The sequence below is a fragment of the Struthio camelus genome, chromosome 8 (assembly GCF_040807025.1).
Source record: "Struthio camelus isolate bStrCam1 chromosome 8, bStrCam1.hap1, whole genome shotgun sequence".
NCBI classification, from domain to species: Eukaryota; Metazoa; Chordata; class Aves; order Struthioniformes; family Struthionidae; genus Struthio; species Struthio camelus.
Window position 1 is genome coordinate 12329516 of NC_090949.1, and position 27997 is coordinate 12357512.

The 27997-nt window shown below is 39.4% G+C and overlaps 1 long non-coding RNA gene across 1 annotated transcript in view; it reads left to right on the plus strand.

Moving 5' to 3' along the window:
* The window catches only part of LOC138067992 (uncharacterized), a 33978-nt gene extending 11196 nt beyond the window's left edge, over window positions 1-22782 (plus strand). The window contains exons 4-13 of the long non-coding RNA XR_011142472.1: window positions 881-1014; window positions 4815-4967; window positions 8698-8786; window positions 11428-11581; window positions 12909-13028; window positions 13727-13819; window positions 14858-15386; window positions 19648-19770; window positions 20561-20650; window positions 22700-22782. This is a non-coding gene — a long non-coding RNA (uncharacterized lncRNA). The remainder of the gene's footprint in view (window positions 1-880; window positions 1015-4814; window positions 4968-8697; window positions 8787-11427; window positions 11582-12908; window positions 13029-13726; window positions 13820-14857; window positions 15387-19647; window positions 19771-20560; window positions 20651-22699) is intronic.
* The last annotated feature ends 5215 nt before the right edge of the window (window positions 22783-27997 follow it).

A 27997-nucleotide genomic window follows, 5' to 3' on the forward strand; every position in this document is an offset into this window, starting at 1 on the left:
AATCTGCCCCTCAGCCACAAGGGAGACGAGTGCTGTGGCAGATAGCTGTGGGATTTAGCCCTAACATCCAGCCCTGGGGAAGGTACATTTTTTTGGTCTAGGTCTTACTTTTGATATACCTGAACATACACAATAGTCAAATGGGTGAGTGTGGCTGTGGATGAGGATCTGGCTTCCTCTGGTAAGAAGCAGTGTCTCGTGAGCTACCTCACGAATGATCAGCACACACGTATTCTGAGTGCTTGTGAAAACCGAATCTTCCTGTTAAAGGTCCTTTGGCCGTTAAACAGGGAAGCAGGAGGGGAACCTGTCAAGATTTGTAAGATGGAAAATGAAAGTAAAAAATGAAGCGCTCTGGTTTACTTGGGGCAGGAAACTCGGGCTTAGAACTTTAAAGCAATAGTTACTTAAAAATTAAATAAGAAGCAGAAATGTTGCCAGACTTACCTCAGATGTCAAAAGTATGTTCAAGGCAAAGGGTCCTGCCAAGGAAATCTCTGTGCTGCAAGAAATGTTACCAAGCAGCTGGCAAACTCAGCTACAGTACAGTTTCAGGGCTTAGGTGAAAGCATCGGGCATCATACCCCTCGATTTTCAGAGCATTTGGCAATGCTGTTACATTGTTACGATGTTACACTGATGTTAGTAATGCTGTAAATTTTGATATTTCCAATCTGTTAGTTTTAATATTTCACAGAAGAGAGTTTTATATGATATATTTTTGAGGAAAAAATCCACCCTTGAACGGATTACAACATTCTTCTGTTGTTGAAAAATTCACGTATTTCTTAAGCAGATCAACTGAGCTGCAGATGTCAGAGATCACCTAGGTCAATGCTTTTCTGAATCAAAAAACCTCAATTTATAATTTTCCTTGTAGTTAATTCATATACAACGAAGCATGAATATGAGCTTTTCAATCGCATCTTTGCAGCGGTTCACTCGCTCTCCAAGCCAGTGGAAGAGGCCTGTGCATGGGCATGCTGAGCTGGCACCCATCACCACATCAGACAGGTACGGCAATGTCTCTGCAGAGAGGAAGAAGATTTAACTTTGGCTGGTGCTTCTATGTGTTTTGTTAGGCTCCATACAAAGTGCTGCATTCAGAGCTAATTTCCGAGCTCGTCTGATGATAATGGTGGTGATCTCAGACTACTTTGACACCTCTGTGTATTCCACTTCATGGATAATTCATTAAAATAAAGTCGATTAAACCACCAACTAACTAAACAGACTCCTACTTCGTCAGGCAAGCTAATGAGAAAGTTCTCTATGCTGCAGTCACTGGCTTTCTTTCCAAGTCAATGAGAGCTCCAGACTCATTTAGTTAAAGAAGAGAGCTGCTGTGGCAACTGGTGGGGTGGGAGGAGCAGTAGAGTTTGCAGAGGGAGAGAAGGTAAAGAGAAGATTTTTCCAAAGACAAGGCCCTTTCCTTCTTAGCAAGTTGTCTTTTCATCTAGCTGTCTTGGCCTCCAGAACTGCCTGTAGCCTTTCCTGGTTATTCCTGCTGACAGAAGGGGAAAACTAGATCAGCTCTAGCACATCTCACTCCCTCAAAACTAACCTGTGGAGCCAGTAAATGAAGTCATGTGAGGGGGTGGAGACCTTGCAGAGACCCTGCTCGTTGCAGCGTAACCAGCAGAAACTCTCTAAACTGGGCATTTATAGTTTAGCTGGAGGTTGTGCACCTGCTATCTTCTGTCCACAGCCGGAAAATCAGGGCCAGGGTGTAAGCCCCCCTAGGTAGTTCTGTTTATTTTACTAGGAAAAAAAATCCTCTTGTTGTTACTCAGATTGATCCTTACCTGCCATAAATATAATAACTTATCAGCTTTAAATCCACTGAATGGTAAAGGCAGGGCTGTGGCCTCCTTTTATTGTGGTCTAAGAGCATGCAGGCTGTGCTGTACGTAGGAGGGCAGCAGGCAGATTTTCCACTGAGATGTTTTTTGGGCTGAAGGTCTCCCATGCGTTGTCTCTGCTTGTATATTCCCGTAAGGGCACACGCTTTTTAATGACATGTTTATATTTTAAGAAAATATTATTTCAAAGTACAGCTGCTATGACTACTATGTAGTGTACTTTGTTCAGGCTACAGCTTCAAAGCAGCCACCTTAATTCAATGATGAAGCGATAAAATCAGTGGTATGTCAGGCAGGACAGTTGGCGTGGTGCTTCAGTGTGCAAGAGTGTGTGCCTTTGTTTTTGCTGCTCTGGAAAGGACTAAGCAAGGAAAAACACTGTGCAGACTTGCACACTTTGCTACACCCCAGTGAGGACTATTTTTGTAATGAAAAGGGAGCAACTTCCAGTGGAGTGAGGTGTATTGGGATGAGAAAGAGTACTGTGTAGTTCTGCTACTTCTCACAGTGTTAATGACGAAAGCACTTTGTATATCAATCCAAATGTCTGCAATGACAACCATGACACTTCTCAAAATCATGGCCTTTTTTCTCATAATTAAACAATCATCTTTGCTTGTATTAAAAGAAATAGTTATGGACTTTGCATTTAAGTTATGGTTACGTCTGCAGGTTAGGATTCTCGCTGTGGCATTTGCCAGCAGTGACATTGTAGCTAGAGAGCATCAGAGCAGTTGACGTTGGCGGCCTCACCCGATAGGACTGAAAGGTATGGAAATAAATAGGTAAGCAGAGATGAACAAATATTAAAATATTGCCCTGGGCAGCCTGCTGCCGTAGTGTCCAGGTGAGCTTGTTGACACAAGCCCAACTTCATCTGTGATAGCAGTCTGCATGTGTTCTCAGCCTACACTGAGTACATCGAGCACCTACCTGGAAACCAGCTTACATTTTTCTCTCAATTTGGTGTGTGCAGCCTAGATATGGATAATTATGCTTGCAGCTATAGTTGGCTGAGCGTCCGGGGAAAGCCAATGTGAGCTGTGTATTTAATCAGTTTTCCTAAAAAATCTCTCTAACTGCTAGGAGAACAGTGAAGAAAAATTTCACACTCTCCTTTTTTTCATTAACCGTGTGATAATTCAGATGCATTTAAAAAATTGCCGTAGTCTCTAAAACTTCCTGGTTAATTTATGTAACTTGACCATAGAGATGGTTGTGATTACTTCCCATTCTCAGTGTTTCACAACGTTTCATTTTAAATAATATTTCTTTTTTTTCTTTCTTTTGTTTTTTTTTTTCCTGGTACAGCCATTTGCTATCTTCTTTCCCACCCTTTTCATGCAGAACACACCTCTTGTCTTACCACATCCTCTCAATGATTTTTAGCATTGTTACCTTTCCAAAAAGAAGACGTCAGCCTCATTACTGCATTTGTGCAGGCAGGCTGTGAAGGGAGGGGAAGTGGGAAGTCCTGTAAGTATATTTTAAATTATGTAGGCTAACCAACAGCTCACACCCCTTTCACAGTTCAACATTCACTTGAAAATCTACATTCATTTTTCTTTGTTGGTATTTATGGACTTGTCGATCGTATCGTTTATGTATCTTCATACTGATTGTACATGTGTTGCCTGTATGTTGCATGCAGTCTTACAGATCCCTTGTTTTCCTAAACTGCAGCATCCCTTGAGTTTTCAGTCAGATGCAGCTTTTGCTGGAGCTCGTGAGAGTATTTTAACCTAAGTTTATCCCTATCCGAGCTATCTGCATCAAGGAGTGGGTGGAAATGAGAGAGGCTCCCTGCCCTGACTCTGCAATACTGTCTTGCGTGCTGACTGGTCGCACACCCTGTGTGTTTGTGTAGCATCACAGCCACTCTAGGAAGGACTTTTATCCTGCCAGTTTTGGTCAGGCAGCATGGCTGCCTGGATTGGTGGGGGAGATAGGCACAGCTTCTTCAGGTAACCCACAATGTAGTTTGATGTGCAATTGGACTTCTCAGAGATGCCATAGAGTTAACTCTATGCCACTAGTATGCCTGAAGGCCACCTCAGACACATTCATTATGGGCATGAGGCAAGGTTTGGGTCATTCTGGCTGTATGTAAACTGCTGAGATTACTCCCCTACTTTCAGTAATGCTGGATGCAACCTCAGGAAATGGATTCTCACCTTTTTTTCTGGGGTAAATCTCATGTTCACCATGACTTTTACACTTTCCCCTCTTCCATTTCTTATCAGATAGACCATTTCACATAATTTTTGCCCTAATATGACAGTCTGGTAATGGCCACAATTGCTGAGCTGGAAAATAACATGAGGAACTTATTTTGGTTATTCTATTTGGGATGTGGAAAGATAAGGATCAGCAGGAAATCACCCTGCTCTCTGTGGCCAGCAGAATTGCCCTTCAGATACTGGAATCTTTCTCTTCCTCTGTGCCACCTACCTTTTTGTTACTTGGTACGTGGCTACTGGCCTGTTCTCAGTAAGGGTGGAGGCAGGAGGATGGAGGCAGGCAATGTTTACATACAAACTCTTATACCTGAGAGAATTCCTGAACTGCGGAATGATTGGCTTTGGTTCCTTTCATTGCATAAAGCAAACAGAAAAAATCCCCCAAAACATCTAATGCAAAATTTCATTAATTTCATTTATTGTTTTATTACTTGATAGATCTCTTTTTTTCCTGTTTCTATTGAAAACTTTCAAGTATGATATGTCATAACATTTCAGTGCTGCCCAGAATTAGATTTACTGAGATAACAAAAAAGTAACAAAGAAAATAATCCAGCTTTATTTGCAGCCCAGCAGAGCTAAACCTGTTTTCTGTATTGTTTCACTTATGTGCTGCTTCTTTGCATGTGGCTTAAAGGATGTTCAACTTTTATACTGAGCTTTGACAAAAACTTAATTTTCTACTCAGTCGTCTTGTTGTATTTCATTCCAGGTTTGAACAATGCTAACTTTAAAAAAAAAAAAAAAAAAAAAAAAAAAGAGCAAAGGGAATAAGAAGAATAGCACTTTCTTCTAGTGAAAATATTAATACTACAACCAGAAGAAGGATGTGCAATCCTCATAAACCACACAAACATTTGGAAAGGTAAGCTACAAAACCTGGGGTGGGAAAATGCTGAATATTGACAATCTGTCTTTAGGACCAGGGTAGATGTTGCCTTAGCTATAAAATTTCCTGGCATTAATGATACAGTTATGAAGGTGATGGTTTTTCCCCCCTTATTTTTGTATGACCTGCTTTTGAGTTGCAGGCAATGTTCCTAAAACAAGAAAGCTATAATCTACACATGTACTTGTGCTTGTACATGTGCACATACACGTGTGTGTGTGCGCATTGGTGCACTGAGATTTAAACTGTCTGCTATTTCTTTGCCAGAAGACACTGGCCTTCTAGGATTTTTGAATTCTTTTTTTTTTTTTTTTTTTTTTTTTTTTTTTAAGAACTTGCATTCTCTTCACAAAAGAAATAAGAATGTTAACTAATTTTAGCCTATTCATCACTTCACATCATGTCTCTGATATCTGTTTTTTGTTTCTCTTGCTACTCCTGTGGCTGCAAGAACAGCAAGTCTTGCATGTCAGTCAGTTCCTCATCTTAGCGGGGGAAGTACAATGCTCATCAAGGCTCGATCAGTAAACTTTTTTTTCCGGCCAGTCCATGAGTAAACTGTTTAGGTTTAGGTTTTGCTTTACAGAAGGTGATTCTGCTGCTAGAGATATTTGCACATTTGTATAAAACATTTGTCCCTTTTACATGCTTGGAGAAAAGGTCAAAATTAATCAGTTTTGCTTTTCTTTCCGTACGCTTCACTTAATTACAAGTGATTTCAGAGCCTAGCTAAACTAAGCACAGTTATAGCATGTTAAGCATGTCCTGACTTCTAGTGTCAAAATTTAATAAAAAAAAAAAAAGGATGATTTACATTCATGAGTGCAGAATGTAAAAAATGCTTCCATGTAAGAAGTCTTCACTCAACACAGTTCACATTTTCCTTACTAGAAAATAGAGATGTATTTGGCTGCTTTGCTTAGTAAAAACATGCATCTAAGGTCGTCTTGATAGATTTTCATTACGTTGTCAGGAGTGCCGCTGTAAAAATTGTGTCAAATTATTTTTCTCAAAGCCAGCTCTGGTGAATGTTTTAGGCATTGGCATGATGCACCAGCAGTCAGTCAGTTTTTCTAATGCAGTGTTACCATTTTTAAAGCATTATTTTAGGAATAGTATTTTTCAAGATGCAAATAATATGGCAGGAGTTGTGAAGAAATACATGGTAGCTACAATTAGAAAGTTAGAGCTAGCTAATGCTTAAAACTGGGGAGGATCTGAGAATATTCCTGAGTCTGATTAGATTTCTCTCCATTTGATGCAGTATACTGTTTTTGTACATGGGTTGCAAGGTCTTGTGCACAGAAGGAATCCGTTACCAGTGCATCCAAAGGTCACCATGTGGTTTACTTACTCTCACTTAAATTAGGAGACAACCAGTCTCACAACAAGGTTTGGGATCCAGTAGAGGCCTCTCTTGGTACTCCCATTGGCCTGTCAAGAGGCAGTCTGCTAGTCAGGCATTCAACATACATGTGAGGCACCAGGGTAATCAGTTAACAACGCACGCGTGTCCCAGTGGATTGGGACATGACTACCTCAAATGGTCTGGTCAAATGCAGGCACTATTTCCGACCCCAAAGGACAAAGCAATTGCTATTGCAATTGAATGATGGGGAGTCTGGGGACGTGAGCGTGGCTTAGAAGTGTGGTAGTGGGATTGGGGTGGGGAGCAAGAGATGAGAGGTGAAGGGCCTGGTTTGAGCTAGTGGGATTGGGATAGGAAGATGAAGTTGGTGGGAGCACAGCTCTTGGAGAGCTGACGGATGCTCATAGCACCTTTTCAGAGGAATGGTGAGACCTGCCTTGCTTTTGGCCGGATGTGGTTTGAGACTAGTCCTTCATATGAGATAGGAGATAACAGGAGGCATCTTAAGGGAGGAATGGTGATCCAGGGATAGGTCAAAGATAATGTACATCATTGTCCTGGAAGTGCAATAGACTTAAAAGGTTCCTTACTGGTAGTAGGAATTGTGCCTTTAAAGTTGGATCTTGGAGCAATGGCAACCATGGAAGAGCTCTGCGTATAGCTGCATCAGAGCTCCTGTGCGGAGAAGATGGCTCTGACTTTCTGTAGTTGTGGCATGGGGGTTTTATGGGTCAAGTTTTTGCCAGTCAACCCAAAGAACAAAGAGGAACAAAATATACAGTAGGAACATAGCGGGAGTTCCTACAGGAAATAAAAAAAAAAAAAGGGAGTATTTTTTAATCCTGCAGAGAACTGTAAGATTTCTGATAGCACATAGCATTTTAAAGGGGAATGTTCAGATGACTGATGTGTGATGTTTTAAAGTCATCACAGGAGCAAAGTGGATCACAATTTTTCTTCTGTTTATTAGCTGTATTTAAAATGTATCTTCATTAACATGTGGGACAGATGAAAATCTATCTGCAGTAAATATATAGTCAGAAGGAAGCTGCTGGAAGTGACAATATGGACAAATTAATGATGTTATCTTGGTTACTCTGGGCAGCTGCCCAATTTATCTTTGAAATAAATGGCTAGAAAGATTTTTTTTGGGGGGGAGAAAGCTGGAATTAGGTTACTATGAAACCAGGAAGCTATTTTTTATATTTCTATCTGAGAACATTGTGAATATTTGCATTGCTCTTTTTTGACACTATGGATGACAGCAGAAGCAGCATGGATTAAACCTTTTCTCACAGAGCATGGTGCAGGCTGTAATGGAAGTCTCTCAAAAGAAAATTCATTGCTTTGAAAAAACTCAAAAGATACATTAAAAAAGAAGCTTTGTGCTTATGATAAGATAACCCTTGATAAAGGGCTACACAATATTGGCTCTCAAAACCCTCTTGAAATTAAATTAAACCCATTGAAATTCTTCAGTAAAGACCTAACATGTAATAGCTTTTATTCTGTCAGTGTGCCCCACTGGATCTTTTCCTTCCAAGCCACCCTGAGATCCTCCTGTAGCAGAGGTGATTGTAGATATGTGTCCTAGAATTCAAAATATTACAGCAAAGTAGAAAATGTGCAGTTGTCCATTTCACTTCTCTCCCTTTCCTGGGCAGGAGTGGCGACCTTATGTCAAAGTATTGGGAACCTCAAAAAATATTTTTTTCTGCCTCTTTATGGCCACTCTGTTCATTCTTGCCTTCAGAACAAAACCAACTTTGGCTTCATGAAATAACCTGTCAGAGAAGAGGCAGCAAAGGCTACATTTTGTAAATGCCAGCTGTTAGCTGCTCCGTGCCGGCTGCCCAGAGCCTCGTGTTTAGGACGACCTTCAGACAAGCGTCGCCACCCCACCTACACGTGTAGCAGTGCCAGCTCTTTCACGCACTCTTACAGCTGTATTTTTATGAATCCTCCCTGAGAAGGAGAGGGAAGAGCTGATGATGAAAGGGTAAAGCTTGCTCCTCGTGACCTGCAGTGAGTGGAAAACAAGGCAGCACTCGCCTATGTTGCTGTAGATCAAATAACTGTATGGTGTTATGGGTCTTCAGACGTTGTGCAAAGTGACTCCAATAGCAACAGGTTGGTATATTTTTCATAACGTACGTATTCTGTCCTATGCACCCCTGAAAAACCAGCAATAAATGTTGTTACATTGTGGAGTACTTTGAAGCATTACAGCTAGGACAGTGTTACTTCCTTGGCAATGATGCAGTGTGAATTACCTCATTTCATGGTAATATCTTTGATACTGGTGTTTTTTTCTGACCTTCTTTTCTGTTTTTGCAGTTCTGCAGTATGTGAAACACTTGTTATTACATCAGCGATGATACTGAAGAAATAACAACACTCAGCAGGGTAAAAAGCTGTGTCAATAGGTACGTGAATTACAGGGTGGGAGGAGAGCTGGCGGTAAGAGGCTCAGAAACCTAATACTTTACAGTAACTTTGACTTCCTCTAGATGGATTTTAGCTGTTTTGAAGTTTGCAGATTTAAAAAAAAAAAAGGGATGACTTAGTTGTTTGAACTTTCCCCCTCCCCAGATGATATCTGATAGACTTGTTACCAATAAACCAAGGGCTTATGTGAAAATGAAGTTAGGCCTGTGGCTAGGTATATGGTGTGCTGTTATTGGGCTCACAAATCTTAACAACATCACACAGATTCTTTGACAAGGGAATGTCAAAGAAACTAAGTTTTAGAAAACTGATTGGAAATAACTTTACAAGGGAAATCTGCACAATTCCCTGCAGGGACATTATTTGAGTATGTTGTATCCTACCTCCCTTTGTGGATAAAGATGCTTTAGTTCCTCATCTACCAACGGTTTACTTGAGCCTAGACGGAGAAGTTTACTGGTGCAGCAAAGATGCATCCTTAATCCCCAGAGGATTAGGCAGTATTGCAAGACACGACCTCTGCCATACAGTCTATTTCCTGGTCCACAGAGGATGCAGAAATGGCCTAGTCCTTTCCGATATTGCATGATGTCTTTCCTACTGTTTGGCAGTTGTAGGCGGTGGTGGGGAACAGCAGTGCGCCCATATTAGTTTAATGACTGATTTTGGCCTTTGTTCAAAGGACTTAACGTGGGAAAAGTGTTTTATACTTCAGGCCTCTATATGCTTTCTAGAGCTAGCATTCTCTAGTTTGCACTAGCATCCGTATAGGGGAAAAAAAAAGAGAGGTTTGAAATGGCTGTATTTCCTTCTGTGAAATCACTTAGAGTCCAGTTAAAGGTTTTCAGGCCTACATTTTTCAGTAGTCTTATTAAATGACAGTTTCTGTCCCAGAAACCCTAAAGATATTAACAGCAGACTACTAAATTTGAGCAAAGAAAAGCCTGAGTATTGGGAAATGTCTGGAAGATTTGCTTGCATTTAGTGCAGTCATGAGATAGGATCTTAGTCCACAGAGCTTTCCCAGAAGGTGGATGGTAGCAGTCTCGGCGCTCAGGGAAAACCCTCACGCTAAAAAAAATGCTTCAAAACAGAAATATGTGACATTCCCATAACAATGGAATCCTGAGGGGGAAAAAAAGGCAGTTAAGGTCTCTCCAAAGTGGCATACTCATAAATGAAAACCTCTGTTTCACTTTAGACATCAAAAAGCAAACATGTCTTCTTCACAGACTGTTCATGCCAGAGTTCATTCTTTATTTATTTTAATGAACTGCCACGAACATGGAAAGAACTTCTCATAGTTCAACACCAAGTGTGACTAGGTCTTGATCTCTGGTGAACAATGATTGGTGCTGTCTTTAAAAATCATGTTACCTTATCTTTCCCTCTCCTTCTATGCTAAATTATTGTATTGTGCTGTTATTGTAAGCCATATGCCAGTATTTAAAAAACAAAAAAAAAGTGAAATGAAGGTGCCCGAGACAAAGTTCATGCCATGCACAATTTTGCAAATTCTTTGTGGGTTACTTTCAGTTACTGCTCTGTATGCAAATCTACAAACTCTAGGTATTAACTGAAAACTGATTTCAGTTACTGATTCATAACCATCCTCAGAACCCACCATCCAAATGTCCGCAAGAAATAATGTCACTGCAGCTTCCTAATATTTCAGAGCTAGCTTGTTGTTAATCATGCAGAGAATGATTAAGAATTACTTATGCGTGTCATTTTCCTAGTCAGCTATGCAAAGTCAGCTTGCAGTTACACAGCCTTAGTTTTTCATAACATTCATGTGCTGGGCACGAAGTGTAGAAAAATGGATTCTTTTATTTTCCCCCTTAAAATAGGCAGCACGCTTTCAAACCATATGGAGCACTCAGCTAGTTTAATTGATTTAGTGGGAACTGGCTGATGCTTAGTAATACTTTTAAATTATTTAAAATAGTTTTAAAAATTAATTTAGTTTTTAATTAATTAAAAAGTTTTCTTTTGTAATTACCTAAACGAGTTGAAGGAGAATGAACGCAGATATTGAGTAGCCATGTCTTACCTGTTAGGTGTCCTTGGCACATTGGAAAGCGCTGTCAGATTAAAATCTGAAATACATTATTGTGTGTAGGCTGAGCTTTTCTGTGAAGAAAAGCAAATGGCACTATTGTGCTTACAGTAGTAGGAAGAGGTTCACTTGATGAAATCTGCAGAGCTGCTGTAAGAAAACATTAGACTCTTGTTCTGCTGTGCTTTATAGTAAGAAAATCATTTTACAGTCCTTACTGGCAGTTACAGACCATGAAGAATCCTCAACAGAAGCGTGAGCATCAGCGTGTGCGCACACACATGTTGCCTGGTGAAAAGTTATCAGAGCCCTCCTGTGTGTTGCAATAATAATTTTCAAGTCTCTCCCCCATCACCAAACTTCCGTGGGTGAAGCCCAGAGATAGTGAGGAAGATAAAATGTGGGATGCAGAAGGCAGAAGCATTAATGTGTAAACCAGAAGAGAATGAAATTATTTTAGAAAAAGGAAAAACAGCAATAAGATGCAGTGATCACTTTGGTCTAACCAGAGACTACTGTTTATCTGCACCTTTTATCTCTTCTGTCTTTCTCTTCTTGAGATACAATTTCAGTAGGTTCACAAAAGTGATTTGGAACATGCAACAGCAGGAGACCACAGACAGCCACCTTGGGGAACTACTGCCTAGTGTATACCAGAGCACATGCAACACCCAACGTCTTCTAATTAAAAATAAAAAATAAAAAAAAGACAGGGTAAGCTTTTTATTCTGGATAGCTATGTGTGAAACGTTCTGTGTGTGTATACATCTGTGCATATACATATATGTATGTAGATAGATAGATGAATGTAGCAATAGTTTTGTGAAAAATTCAAAGCTGCTCAAATCCAGCGTGATAGATCTTCAGTGCTTATTGGGTGTGTTTTAAATGCAGTTTTTCTTTCCATATGGACCATATTCTGAAGCCCCTTCTCTTTCTGCCCTTTACCTCGTTGGGGTATTCATTTTCTTTGTGCAGAAGGCCACTGGGACATCTGGAAAACCACATCTCTTTTGGTAAGGACTACAGGATTTGGCCTATAGTTTTAGTGTTTATGAAAGAAATAATGTATTTCTTTGAAAAAAACAAGGAAAATCAGGGACGTTTTGTCCGCTTCTACAGCAGTGTTTGCAGTAATTGCCTTACACAGTTCACAAGTCTTTCCACTTGTATAAATACATTAGCTTTTGAAAAAAGCCCTTATATCTGTGAGGTGGGGCCTTTTGAAGGGGTGGTTCTTTTGAAGATTTGTAGGTCTCTTAAACACACATATTTTTCTTCAAAGTAACTGTTGTAGACTCCCGATCACAAATCCTTCTTGTTAGGAATTCTGCTTGAAGAACAGTTTGAATTTCAATATCAAGTATTTCAAACAAATACCTCTAGTGCCTCAGTACATTTCTTATGGTCAGTCAGTGGCCTCAAATAAAGAAGGGATCCTTGGATAATTTGAAGTCTAGCAACCCTTTGAAGAAAAATACAGAAAAATTCTGCAGTTGTTATAGTTGCTCCTGGAAAATAAGAAAGGGAAAGTAACTGTAAGGTAAGCTGTTTGGAGAAAAAAAAAAAAAAAAAACCTCCTTGAAAATCTCCTGGTTCAGATTTATGCAATGGTGTTGTAGAGTTACAGGTAACTTAGGTTGGCAGGGATCTCGGGACTTCATCTGTTCATAGCCCCTGCTCAGAGTCAGGTTAACGTCAGTGTTAGATCAAGTTGCTCAGGGTCTTATCGAATTAAGATTTGAATCTCTCTGAGTATGGACACTCCACAGCCACTCCGGGCAACCCTTCCCAGTTCATCCCATGAAAACTTTGTTTCTTAATGCCCAGTCATAATTTTGCTTGATGCAGTGTTTCTTGGTGTCTGTTCCTTGTCCTTTCATTGCGCTCCTCAGAGAAGAGTCTGACTCTCATGTTCTCTATAACCACCCATTAGATGTTTGAAGACATAAATAAGATCCTCTTTTGTAGAGACTGACAAACGTAATTCTTTTGGTCTCTGCTTGTTCATCATGTGCTCCAATTCGCTATGCTTTTACAGATACGATGCAACTTCAGGGAAAAGCAGCACACTAAACTGGACCAAGAGTTCACTGTCCTGTCTCTGATCAATAAACAAGACAGGTGTGAAACCCCATAAGAGAAAACAATGCAGTAACATGTAAGTGGGTGAAATAAGTTATCTGTGACCTGGGGATATGTCTTGACTCCTAAATACAGGGAGTAATTATCAGCATATCTGTCATTAGCAATTTAAGATGTCACGTGAATGCCATTAGCATTGCAGGTTTCATTTGCGAACATAATATATTCTGGAAGCTTTTATTGATTTCAGTAGATTCTGTATAGACTTTGGGTCTGTCTTATCCATTATGCACAAATAAGGCCATAAATATTCAGCTCTGAACTGCTTTCTCTAGCTAACAGTGGCAATTTTTTTTAATATGCATACACACACACACACACACTATATATATATACATGTTTTGTATAGTTTTGAATATTCTGATATGCTATAATGCAAAAGTATGTTTTCAAGTTAAAAATCTAGAAAGAGAAAAGTTATTTTTAAAAATTAATTGTAAGCGAAAAGAATTCTGTAATGTCTAGCAAGCTTCTTAATAATAGCTGGGATTCTTGTTAGCGTTACTGTGTGGTTGTGTGCATAAGGAAGCACATATATCAGCTTAGATTTAGAGCAGTTATCTATAAGACAATTAAGGGAGCATATAGATTACTTGAAAGCTTATCTGGCTTATGTTTAATTGTTCCAAAATTCTGGGGGACCTATAACAACGCCATCTTATTGTAAAGAAAACCGGAAGTGAACTTGCTTCTCTAAGTTGAGCATTTTTCCAGTCAAGGTCTCCATGAAGGAGAACTGTAAATCTGGAAAGTTAGAAGATCTTTCCCCGTCAAGGTCAAGCCATAAGTCACCAGGTCTCTTGCTTGGTATGTATGTTTTCTGGTTCTTAGAGCTAAACTTCCAAGAAGCGACCCTTTAAATGCTATCCACGATAATTTCAGCAGCAAATATGAATGTTACCCTTGCTCAGTGGTATGAGTTACTTGAAACAAATGTCTGATAAAAGGCCATCTTGTAACAGACAGATGGAACATGTAAAGGATCCTGTTAGCCTGATAACTTTTGCATCTAGAAATGATAACTATTTTGCCACTTCATACATCTATGTTCATGTATATATTTGCATATATACCCCCCCCCCCACACACACATTCATGATACTGTAGTTCACTGCACCTTTTCTCCTTGGGACTTCCCAAATGCTGCAGAGCAGAGAGAGGAGAATACAACAACCTGACGCCTAGATAGAGTCAAATATAATGAAGCACATCATACCAGTGCTCAGGTTTTCTTTGCTGAGATTATCATCAGCATCTTGCTTTCATCTGCAGTGCTCTGAGTGACCACCTCTTCTTACTTCATGATCTGCTATTCTCCTCTGCTCTTCTCCTGCCTTTTCCCTCCTGCACACATTTGCGCTGTTCAGCTAGAGCACCTGCATTCTGCAATTCTGCAGTTCTTCCATGCACCTGCATGGAGCTGAACTAATCAAAGTGTGCATTTCCCTTATCAGTTGTATGATTTGAGCACATCCAAGGAAACCAGAAAGACTCTGACAGGGCTCGTCTCCAGCTTTGGAGAAGAACAACTTACATCTCTATTCTAATAATATAATGTGCCTTCCAAAGTTGAAAATTTGCAAATTATACCTATGAATGCTGCAGAAATGGCTGTAAAGCAACAGCTAGAGTCACGGTTTCTAACTATAGAAAACCTAACCTCACACCTCATTAAGTGTGGGAGGGAAGAGGGAGTTACTAGCAACTGTGTGTAGTGTGGGCAGAATGAACGTATGCTTAAGCTGCAAGCACGACACACCAAGGCATAACACATATTCCATCCAGTGTATGCTGACAGAGTGGCATTAAGGAGGCCTATCTAATGGAGTATTTTCTTCCATACAGCATGTTGTTCAACTCCTTTCTTGTCAACTGGAAGCCATCAACGAGCTAAACAGGCCCCAGGCCTGTGAGAGAGAGAGAGAGATGTGCTTTCAGCGCTTTGACTGGACAGAACTTCAAATTTCTGCACACTTCTGCAGCCTCACCATTGCCCCAGAGCAGGTTTAGTTGGTTTTGCAGAACCTGGGAGTCAATGTCATTTAGGCTTCCATTCGGTGCAAACCTTAAATCATCGGATGTATCTTGACAAGAGCTAAGAAACCAGCTTATCAATTTAGAAGAACCTGAGGCAAGTGACTGAAAAAGTTGTGCTGAATCTCTAAAGCAGTACTTAGATGAGAATTTGGGCAGTGTGTGTCTGTCACTGTTCTGTTTTACTTCCAGTAAGTATGTGCTCCTGTGGCACATGAGATACAAAGCCAAACTGGTGACGACGAGTTCTGTGTCTGTGAAGTACAAAATGAAATCTGAAAGATTAATTAGATCCTCCATGCCCCAAAGGTACCAATCTTTTCAACAAAACAAGCTAAAGGTAAGAAGGCACGTACTAACATAAAAGGCTTCACTATGTTAAATTGCGGTTTGGGAGTGAGGAACTGGATATCAACACTAGTGTTAACTCCCAGCTTGTTTTTTTAAGAGCGAGGATCAGCAGTAGGCTGGATCAAAACACCTCAGCTGTTCTCCAGAACGTCTGTCTCGTGTCAGGACAGACGGTGTCCTGTCTACAGGAGACACCCTGAAAGAAACTGTGAATGACTTTCTCATGTAGACTGGAAGAGAAGGTTATAGTCAGGCCCTGAGTTTTGCAGCTCTGCCTTATTGCTGGGCTCTGCTAGTTCTCATGCAGGAACCAGAAAGTGAAACCGGCTTGGAAATCTGAGTTTGGCCTCGCCTGACAGGCCAAGCCGAAGCAAGTGCAGAAAGTAAGCAGCAGTGAGGAGCTCTTAGTATTGTGCTGGCTGTATTAACTGTATATATAAATATTTCAGCCTGATAGTCTTAATCTGACAGTCCTGAAAAAACTACTGTCTGTTGTTTGTGGAGTAATTGACGGTAAAGCCATTAAATGTAGCTCACAGTGCAGTTAAACCACACTTGCTTACAATATCTGATATGGTTTATATATATATTTATATGTATGTATATATACACACAGCATAAAAAAGCAATATCAGTAATAAAGCAGTTTAAATGGGTAGTTGTTTGAATTCAAGATGGATAATGTATTTGATAGGTTTTTTTAGTTTTGCTTTTTCCTTTTGAGGTTTAGATTGCTTGATAAGCAATTTTAAGATGTTTTGAGGGTATAAATGATTTATAAAACAAGTTTTATACAGTCTAGTATTGTGGCTCATGGAAAATACAAACTAGCCTTTCCCTTAAAAATTTTGATTTTTAATGAAAGCATAAAACTTTTAAATAAAAGTAAAGATCAATGATCTTCAGAGAGTTTAGCTGGTTGGATGTTGTACAAAGAATATCTACACTTTCAGCCTGCTTAGCTTTCCAACGCTGTGCTAGGAAATGTCTCAAAACAGACTTTCTCAAAACGCTTTTTCTACTTCCCGTTTCCACGGGGAGCAGTAGCGCAGTAGAAGCTGCTATGCAAGTAGCAAAGAGCCGATCTTCCCACCTTGTGGGGAACTTCTCTTTACTCATTTGGTTTGTGTGCTGAGTTTTTCATGCAAACAAAAGAGAAAGAAGATTTTATGTCCCCTCCGTCTTTGCCCCACACTTGAGGTTTTGATTGGAGCCGTTTTTCTGCAGGAAACCGCCATTTGGCACTCTTGACTGTCTGAATAGTGGAGCAGGACATGAAAGACGTTGTATGCAGCTAGAAGGAAGCGTCAGTCTGACCTTAAATAATTATGTTATAGAGAGGGCAAGCAATCTGTGAGCAGTAGTGGTGAAACTGGTAAGTATTTTCTGAGGCTGATATGGGAGACTTAGGGAAAGGGAGATTTCAAGAGTAAGGAGTAGTATGAAGGAGAGCTTTTATGGGTCAGGACTGTGGAGGACAGGCTGCTCTTAACTTTGTTCGTGTTTTTATCTGTCCTTATTCCCATTCATAGTGGAAGAAGGAAAGGAAAATGAACAACAGATTGATAGCTTTTCTTAGAAAAAAAAGCTATTGCGAATCTCTATTCTTCCACAGTGGTTGGTTTCCTCCAGCTGAAATGACAAGGTGCTGGCGGATGTGCTGAAATGTATCAGAAATTTCTCCCCTCAAGAAAGAATCTCAATCAATCAATATGAGGCAACTTGCTGGGCATCATCAAAATGAAAATCAGGCTGGGACATCAAACAGAAATAAGGTTAATATCTTTCTCAGTGTGCCCTTGCCTGAAGAAAAGACCCCTAATTTTTATTTACCAGTTTACAGACCTGAGAGACCAACCTTGCTCCAGGAGCTGCCAATGTTTAGCTAACAAGTTAGGTTTTTTAGTTTTTCCTTTTTGCATAAAAAGAGGTTTAAATACTGCCTCTGTGTTTTAACCCAGCATTTCATAAACTCTAAAGCGGATCTTCTCACGACGAGAGTCATAGCCTCTTGCCAAATGATTGTTGCGTGGAGTTTCATCTTCTGCGCTATTTCCTAACGAACCAACTATAGGAAGTAATGCTTGCTATAAGACAGCAAGAAGACGTGCAAATATTTTATTCTGAATTTTGGAGGAAGAACATGTTATTTCAGTTGGTCTGTGAGCTATGGGAAAAATGAGCTAGTCTTGCTATGCCAGAATTTATATTGCTAACATTTTATCAGATTTTAAAACAAACTGATGAAAAAATAGCTACACTAAGCCAATTTTTTTGTCAGAGACTAGATTTTTGGCTGTGTTTATCCGAGCACAAATTATAAAATTAGCTGTGGTAAAATTGTAATATTTCTCTGTGAGACACATGAAAGGTTTTTTCCTCAACTAATAGAATCTGATAATGTTTTATTCCCACTGCTATTCCATAGTTTATATGTTCTGAGAACGTCAGGTGTTTTGAGAATATCACAGCATGAACTGTTTCAGCATGATACTTTTAAAGCTTCCCTTGATGCTCTTCAAGCATTTTTTTTTGTCTAATCCATTGCAGCTATGTTTTTGTAAGAGTCTAGTGATACGCTCCTTTAACTCTTCTGACATGGCTAAAACAGCCAGTTTGTGCTAAAAGTCTTTGAATGTTTATTACAAAATAACAGAAGGTGTAAAACCAAAATATTAATGAAGTAAATCTTTTTATTTCAAAGTCTTTAAGTTCCCAGTACAAGTCTATCTTTTCTCCTATTTGTCCTTAAATCACCCTATATTTTCGTGGCTCTCTGGCACAATTTCTCTCTCATGCAAAAACCTACTGTTTACCTGGTTGTCCTTTTAAAACTATTTCAGTTATTTCTCTGCTCTTCACTTACCTGAGTTTAATTATTCCCATTAACGAGGAGTGATAGAGAAGCATTTGAAATTAAATAAATGACTTTGCGAAATATTCATATTAATCTTTTTAATGGAATTCAAATGCTTAATTGAATCTCCTTTTCACCTTTGCTCAGATATACCTTTTGCAGTTCTTATTGAGGCTAGATACCAGTTGACCTGAGTATGGCTATTTTCATGGTATTTCCAGAATATTACAGAAGTTTGGAGAAGGCCAAATCAATACCTGATCTAAAAAAAAAAAAAGAACAAAAATCAAACAGACCATCTTAGACTTGGTAGGTCCTAACTGTAGATTTCATTTTTCCTCAACAATCTAGCGTTGTCTTCTGTTTTTCTCTTCCATTTACATTTTTATCTGCAATAAGTGTCTTTTGTGTCACAGGACAAAAACAGGGATAAAGAAAAAGGAGGCTAGAACAGGGATAAAATGAAAGATGGATATAATCAATATGGAGGTAGCAGGGAAATGTAGAGGGGTAGTATTTTAGTAAGTTTGGATTTAATGTGACTATTATTGCAGAGGATTAACCAACTAGAAATATTTTGACCAAGAAGCGCATGTAACGTGCAGCAAGCAACCCTCTTCCCACCCTGCTGCGTTACATCTCACCCACTTTCTGCTTCTGCTCCCCTACTCTTTCCTCACTTCTTACCTGTATTGTGAGGTGTTTGTTTTTTTTTTTTTAACTGTCTTAGAATAATACAGTCATGAAAGATATATGGTAATGTCAAATGTTTAGCCCTTCTACTAAAGGAACAAATATGCAAGACACATATATAGACTGTGAATTGAAAGTGCTTTTGGACACCAATGCTTTAACAATATATTTCTGGAGCATATTTCTCAGGCTGTATCTTCATGGGACTTTCAACATTATGGATGTCTTTTTATGCTACAGAAAATTCTCAGAAATGTTCTCATAGTTCTCTTTGTCGTTGTTTTCCTCCATTTTTTGCTAACTGTTTTTCTTTAGAGAAGCTTTGAATTCCTGGCCTGTGCAAATTTTTTTGCTCTTTTTATAGAGTGTGAGGATAAACGGAGAAAACCGGTATATATTTAGAGAGACTTATCAGCATTATGAACTGATCATGTTTTATAATGGCTTACAGTGGGGGGGGGGGGGGGGGGCAAAAAAAGCATATGAATTGAAGAGCTTGCAGGTAGGGAAACTGAGGTAGGTAGTTGTGGAATAGACCCTGATTTACAAACTAGATTTGTAGATCAACCTGATTTCCTTACTGTTTCAAAGCACAGATGCGTATTCTGGGATAGAGAAATCTTCATCCTTTTAGTTTTACAACAGCAGTTTCTTGACAAGTCACTGAGGAAGAAGTAATGCTACATGTTTATCTCTGCAGACATCTGTCTAACTCATTTGGACATCCCTAGAGAGAAAAATCATGTCAAAGCATGGAGAAGGGTAGGAGATGGGCTATCAGAAGATGACCGGCAGCATCATTGCAAGCAGACCAGCCTTCGAGGTAAATATTTGTGGTTTATGTTTGTAAATACCTTGCTGAGAGGCATTTTTATGCTTCTGTACCATAGTAATTGCTATCAGCTGTGGGAATACATTTCTATCCACAAATAATCAGTCTGGATATTAGGAAAGCTTTATATGTATTATATAAAGTTATCTAGAATCTTATTGGAAAAATGAGTGCAGATAATTATGGATATGAGTGCTGTCATCTGACAGATAGCAAAACACCTGAAGGACTTGCAGACAAAAGCTAATAGTGTACGACAATGACTCTGGCTTTCTAGGTGGGAAGCAGCCTGGACAGGAACAGAACATAATGCTGGAAGCAAACAATTCATGAATTAGTGTCACAGGTGATACCTCCTTGGAAATGCTGTAAAATGTTCAGAGTACTGACAAAAGAAAGCCAGTCTACTAATTCAAGATACAGGCTAACCAGCGGTTAGCTTGGAAGTATCATGGTGTAGGAAAATAGCCCCAAACCCAGGTTCAATTGCCTACCGTGACACTGCATGCCTTGCTCTGACTAGAGCCATGATTCAAAACAAAACAAAACAAAAATAGCAATAACAACAATGAAATCCATCCACCCTGTTTGGTTATTTAGAGCACTAGTTCCAGAACTGGCATATCTTTGCGTATGCTACAGAGCACACAGGAAATCATGTCCAGGCGATAAGGGAACGTACAGCAAACTGCAATGAAATTTGTGACTGTTCTTTTGAAACCAGAATGGAAATATTTTGGGGAAGATGGTTTCTGTAGACATTTTCTTCTTTTTTGTGTAGGCTTCTGGGCTGGTGTTACTATTGCTTTGACTCCTGTTATCTCTGGCCTTCGGTAAATATGACACTACTGTGACTATCCGTATGGCGCAGGTAAGATGGCAATTACTGCACAGTGTTATATAATAGCATATAGTTCTGCGTGTGATTTGGGAAAGATAACTAGCAGGCGCACATGAGTAACTGCAGGCAAACAAGCGATCAGACTTGCTCCAGGCCAGGCAAACTCGGTGAAGGTAACAGGGAATCATGCACAGAGTACCTGCAGCTCTGGTCCTCCTGCTCCTGGGTTTTGCGGTGTGGTAGTGCGCAGCACAGCTCCCTGTCTGCTGTTCAGATCACTGCTTTTTAAAGCTGCACTTGTTTGTTTTCATTTGCTAAGACAAACATGTGCGTGTCTCTGAGAATTTGAGAAGTTTGTGGGTTGTAGTTTATATGCTAAGGGTGACCCTAGAGTTTACAACTAGGAAAAACAAAACTGAAAAAAGGAAAAAATCTGCCATCATTGAATGAATCTTCCAGATGAGAGTTCAACCAGGAATGGACCGTGAGTAGAAAATATTCAAATAGTTGTTCTCAAGTCTTTAGTTCTGCTCCTCCTATTCATTTTCCACTTCAAACTGAATGATAGAAGGATCATGGAAGTAAAAGAAGGAAAAGCGCTGTGGGTAAGAATGCTAGAAGATAGTGTCATGTTTTCATTCTTCAAATTAATTAAAAAAAACCCTAGAAGATTAGAAAAAATTTTTAAAGAAATTCCAGCAAATTCTAGTACTGTTATGACCTGTCTCTTGTGTTGTATTGGAAACAGAATTGCATATACAATGTATTATTTTAAAATCATCCTAATTTCTTGACAGTTGTCTTAAACAGGCTACTGTTGTACTCTAACAAACAGAACTAAAGGATGTTTTAGACATCTCAGGCATATTCTAGGTGAATATCTTCCTTTCACTAATGTCTTAAATATAATCCAGTTTAAGATCATCCTTAACGAGCAGGTACACATATATTATACCTTGTGGCAGGGGACCCTGAGATATTAATGGCAGAAGAAAGGACAGAATAATTCAGATCAGTGTAATCCCTATTAGCTTCTCTGTGCTTGTGGCTTTCTCAAAATCCAGCGTGATTTGTCCTCTTTTTCCAAATTCCGTATGGATCCAGACCATTTCCCCCCCCAAATTTTGCAACTTGCCCACAGCTGCTGCCTTGCCTCCATTATTTCCCCCATTTCAATATCACCTGCTCCATACTGAATTCTCTTTTCTCTCTTTCCAAACCATTAAGCCTCTTCTTTCAGATTTTGACTCTGGACTTTCCTCTTCTCCGTACCTGGCATATGGTGTCATGTGGTCACCTGCAGTAAGGATAGCGTATGTAACCATGAGCACAGAAGGCTAGTGAAACAACTGAAGGAGGAGTCTGTTGTTTATTTGATGGTATTTGCATAATGCGAAAAGAACTCGTTCATTGTGTGGCTTTTGAGCGTTATGAAGCTAAATTCTGGGCTGTACTTACTTAGCATTTAGCATTCATTCCAAATCAGGAGGAGTAGCGCGTGTTCAGCACAAACCTGATTCCATGCTTTTGGGTACGCTTCTGTTGTCTGAAGTGATCAAATTCTGAGGGGGCATATTACATGTCCGAAATTCAAGAATGTCTACTTCAGAGTACTTGTATCTAGAGTTATCCAGGAATGATTTTAGATGTAAGCAAGAAGTAAGCACATAGAACTTCTGAAAGCTTGTAAGATTTATTGCTCATTTTGGGCCACATGGTGAATAGTGCCTCGGAGACAGCAAAATATGATCCCTGTCCTGAGCAGGTACAATACAGATCATGCAGGCAACGTATGAAGTGAAGATGTCAAATCTGCATTGCCTAAGGGTTGATAGCAGCATAGCAGTATGCCTGCACAAAGAGCTCGACCTTAAAATAATTTGATCCAGTATGGCGTATTAAGTAAAAATGTTTTCTTTCTTCAAGAAATAGATCTTGGCAATTGTAAGCAAACCTGGTGAAAGTATATGCAAAATAAATTCCTTAGCAAATATTCAACACAAATTTAGGAGCATTGCAACATACATCCTTTAGCATGAACAATGTTTTCACAGTAAGCCTGTCAAATTAATTTTACAGGATGAAATGCATTCTGGAGGGAGCTGCCTTGATTTAAACAGAGTTGCCCTTGGGATGAATTTGTCCCGTGTCCATTATTGTTTGCTAAGGCGCGTGCTTTCAGATTTTGTGGAATGCTTAATTCTGATGTGCAGTCATGGTGCCTATGAATGTAATTGAGCTGAGTCGTATGAGCTGACTTCCGTGCAAAGAAAATTACGCAGACCAAAGAAAATGTACATAACTTGTCATTTAAACCCAAGTGCTATATGGAGTATATGGAGAATTGCATTTTTATTGAATTAGATGCTCCGTACTTTTTTTCTTTTGAGGCCTCCAGACAAAAAGAAAACAAAGGTAGCCTCTCAAGAATATAATTCCTTGAGAAGATTAAATTATAAATGTTCTTTAAAGACATTAATACAAAACAGCCTCAGGGCAGGTACCGGTGGAGAATAGCATTTCCTGAATTAAAAAGCAAGTTAAAATTCTTTGTAATGAATGCCTAAGTAGCACAACACTGAATTTGCAAATCTGAACTTGGAGGTTGTGTTGGATGAGGAGAATGTATATTCCATTATTATTTGGCTAAACTATCAGGAACGTGAACACAGGGTGAACACTAGCCTGAAATCATATCAAGAGAGAACAAAAAGTCTATGGTTTTAGGGCTTATTGGTATTTTTTGGTTACTGTCCTGTTTTATGGCACTGAACACAGCAAGCACCAAGAAGGATATATTTTGGGTGGCACAGGCCCCATAGGTGCTTAGGGTGCAGGGTGAATATGGCTATTATTTGATACCTGATGACAGATACAGGGTGCCCCAACCTTGTAGCTAGATCCAACCTGAGACTTTAGTTTATTTGGCCTATGGCTGTATGAACATGCTGTTCATGCTCTAGCTGCAACTACTTTTTCCTTCCCTCAGTCTTTCTAATCTGCTTCTTCACAGTCCTGTGGTACCTGGTGTAGAGGAACAGTGTTGGGAACGCTGAGCGGGATGGGAGAGGGGAGCCTCAAAGTCCCCTGTAGGATATTCGTGCTCTCCCAGCCTGTAGGATAGATAGTGGTGGGGTTTTTTGCTGTCCTCTGCTTTCCTCCACCCCTTATTGGAGTAGGAATTAGCTTCCACTTGTGAAATGCAGCAGGAAAGGAAATGTGCTAAACCACAGAATCGGGCAGGTACAGATGAAATTTCCTCTGCTCTACCTTGCTTTTGCCTACATGGTATGATCAGACCTAGCCAAGCAGGACCACTGCTAAGTAATGATGCCTTCAGAAGTCCACTTTTTTTTTTTTTTTTTTTTGTAGTAACGTTTGAGGATCGTAACATGGCCAGTGCACTCTAGTCTGATGCCTTTGTGCTTGTCATCGCACAACTTATAAAACAACTATGGAAAGATCTTTTGGTAAAAAGGAAGACAACAGCAACTGGAGAGGCTATTAGATATCTTGGCCCTTCTTAGCAAGCTCTAAGAGTGTTTGGGATCTGGGCAGGGTTTTTGCACTGTCTAGATCAGTCACTCAGTAACTACAGTATTTTTGCCTGCCACATTAGAAGAGAGACTGTGCGGGAGGACTGGACATGCGCAGCATGCTCTGTTGGCGTGCTACCTCGTACAGCCAGCCTCTTCACCAGGGCTTCGTGCTCTGATCATTAGTGAAAGACCGGCCCGTCCTGCCAGGCTAGAGCTAAGGCTCTGCCCAGCTGGTTGTCTCGGACAGAAACAGTAACATCCCCTCTGGTTTTGAGGATGGTTACCAGCTGTAATGGGGATGCCAAACAGTTCAGGGCTGGGACTGAAGGGCTCTGTGCTGAGACTCATCTTTTCCTGAAACTCAACTCACTATGCCCAGGACAGTGGCTATGTAGTTACTAGCGAAACACATACTTCCCTAAGGGAGAGCCCTTGGCTCAGGGCCTCATATCTAATTCCATGGGTGTTTATCCGAGCTAGCTGAGCACTAGAGCGAGCGAGCGACAGAGAATGATGATGGAAGGCAGGTTGAGGAAGGCATATCCTTATCATCATCTGCTTATTCAATAATTGCTATTCTCCTGTGGGAAATGTGCGTCACATGTAAGTCAATGCAAGTCAAAAATAGTGGATGTCACTGCATCTTCATTGCATCTCTCTGTGGAATAGTTTGATCTTTTTTTTTTCCCCTCCTTAAGTCATATCTGTTTCACAAATCTACTGGAGGGATAGAGCTCTGGACATATAGTATCTAATACATGCACTAAGATTACTAAGATTTTTACTTTCATTGTCGCAGCAGAATCAAACTTTTTTTGTGACTGTCAAACCCAGTTTTGGTGGATTTTAAGTGCTGAAACTGAATATAGCCTGCCTATATTCCTATATTGCATAAGTTAGTTCTGAAATGCATCTGATGTTATGTTTCTGTTGTTTCTTGTGAGTTTTTCTTTTACCATTCCAATTAAAAAAATTAAAAAAATAGGATGGTTAATTTATCTCCAAAAACATGATAGCTTCAGCACAGAAATATTTTCAATTGGCATAATTAGTGTCCTATAGTAAACATTTGTGTCATAAAATACTTTAAACTGATTTAATGAATATAGAATTAATCTATTTTGGATTATTATTGGAATGTATTTTCATTTAAAATTATGGTTTATTGAAGTGTGAATTGCTTCTTTACAACTCATTTGCAGCAAGGTCATATTGCTTAAATTCTTTCTTCCTCGAATTCCCTTTCTTTCCTCTGTATTTAAGGACTCTATTCTCTATTAATTAATTTTTTTAATTATTAATTTTTGGCATGAAGCTAAAGGACAGGGGGACAAACAACATCTTGTTGTCCATGATGCATGCTAATAATTACTGCTGTGAATTTTAAGAGATTAATATTTATCTATACTTCTGTCACCACCTACCATTGATAACAGAACTTCCAGTTAAGCCTACAAGAAACGAATGATTTCAGTGTATCCAAGAGTCTTTTACAATGCATTTGTGATCTTTTCCAAAGGCTTCAGATATAAATTGAAAGGAAAACTGATTATTATTAGCACTTTACTTATATTTTTAGAGTTTTATTGCAGCTCTGACAAGATTGCCCTTTGTGCTATGTGTAACTGTATGGAACACAGAGATACGTATTTATGGCAATTTAACAGATCTACTGTATTGCAAGATAGGTGAAGCAGACAGTGAAAGATTTACTTCTTACAGTCTCTTTGTGTCTTACAAAAGAAGCAAGCTTTCAAAGAGATGGGTGAGTTAAGTTTTTGCACTGTTTTCATCGTCATTGCCAAAATCTTTAGTCGTACAGATTGACAGTTCTGGCTTTAATTCTTTCTTGTTCAGGGGAAGTATCACCTCCATAGTTACATCTTGATGAAATCATTTGGCTGTTTAAAAATAAATGGTGTGGCCTGAAAAGAGGTCTGTTTTATTAATACTCCATTGCTTAATATGCGAACAGAATAAATTTATCTCCTCCTGCACCCCAAAAGGTGGTCTTTTTTGGCTTATCCTTGAGAGTAAGACTGCAGTTTATGCTTGGGAAAAGACTTGATGTTGTTCTAATAGCCTTAAATGCATTCACTATTCATTCTGGCTGAGCTGAACAGGAAATATGAGATGGGGTGTAAATACATCTATGTAGCTGTCATATATTAATAATGGACTGAAATGGAGCTCAGTACAAGACAAACAGTGTAAAATCCCAGGCTAACATTTTTATAGGATAATTTTCAGCAAGGAACTGAACCACATTAGAACTGAAATTTCCCTGCTTCTTAGTCTATTCTTTGACTTGTTCATAGTACAATGATTTTAACTTACCAAACCAAAACCTTACCAGAAAAGTTAAACAGAAGAGGCCATATCTTGGCCATCAGCCCGCTCTACATCGACTTTTCGTGCAGGAATTTTTCCCTTTCAAATCATCTTCTTCTACTGTTTCTGAGGCAACCACTTTTATGGACTGTCTTTTTTACTCAGCAAATCTATAACAATCATTCTCTGAACAATCATTCTCATATGGCTGAGAGGAGCTAAACTGCCCTCTTTTGTTTACCAGTAGAGCTAAGATTTCTCTGTCAGTTTTGAAGTCTCTGATACGTACCATTTTACATCTTGCAACATTTAGGGTCTTCTGCCTAAGGAACATGCTAGCAGACGACGCTGATTCCGTTTGCCTGATCCTATATTTTTGCTTAAATCTGCACTTCCTGCTAAAAGTTGTGTAACTTTTAGCTTCATGTATGTAGTTGATAATTACCTGCTTTCAAAGGCTTGAATTATGAAGGGAGAAAGCTTGAAAGTTTGCTGCTTGTCACACACTTCCTTCCTCCTCCTTTGGCCAGGTATGCAGCTGTTTTAAGGACTTCGTGACTAAAATGCACACGGCAATTCACAGTATCAGCTTATTGATTAGTTTCTTTGAAAAACCAATGTGTTAGTAACACAATATCTTTCATTTCTTCTTCAGATGTTCAAATAGACAAATGTCAAATAGACAGGCTGCACCGATATTTGCATTTCAGATGCATAGCAAGCAGATGAAGTATTGCAACGTCTGAGGCTAACCTAAGATCAAAGACACTATGTAATTTCTGTGAAGTGTATTTTTTTTTCTCTCAGATATGGGGCAATGCTTAAACTCAATGCCAAAATATGTTGCTTTCACGGCCATGGAAATAGATTTGCTGAATGAGGGGTCTGCTCTGGGAAAGAAAGAGTTTTTTCTTGTTAGCACTTCAGTAAAACTCAGTATATATGGTTTGAGTACCTGTAACCTCCCTGGAGTTTCATGTGTAATCTTGGGTTAGTAATTTTAGCAATCGATGGTTTATAGTTCCTCAGCTGTTAAATGAGGGATATTAATAACATACCCCAATTTACAGTGATGGCTAGAGTGTGCAATGTGTATCATTAAATAATACATGTGATATGTTGCAATATTTAAGTGAAGGCTCTGTAAGTATCACACAGACAGAAAAGGTCCATTGTGTAGCCTTTTTTTCTTGGAAAGGTGGCTTGAAAAGTCAGGCAGTGGCTCTGTAAAACTGCCTGGGAAGATCAGGTAGAAATGGAGCTTGGCTCCACTTACCTGACTGACAACCTTCACGTGAAATTCTCTATAGGGTACAGTGCTCTATTTTCGTCATATGGGACACTTTGACACTATGGTTTTGTCTACGGATAGCAAGGACTAAGATACCAGTGTTGAAGACAGTATATGACTGTAGTCCAGGTTCAACTCATGGCAACTTCTGGATGATGAAGTTATTGTATATCAAAGCTAGGGTCTCTGGAGATTCACTGATGCCACTACGTCAGT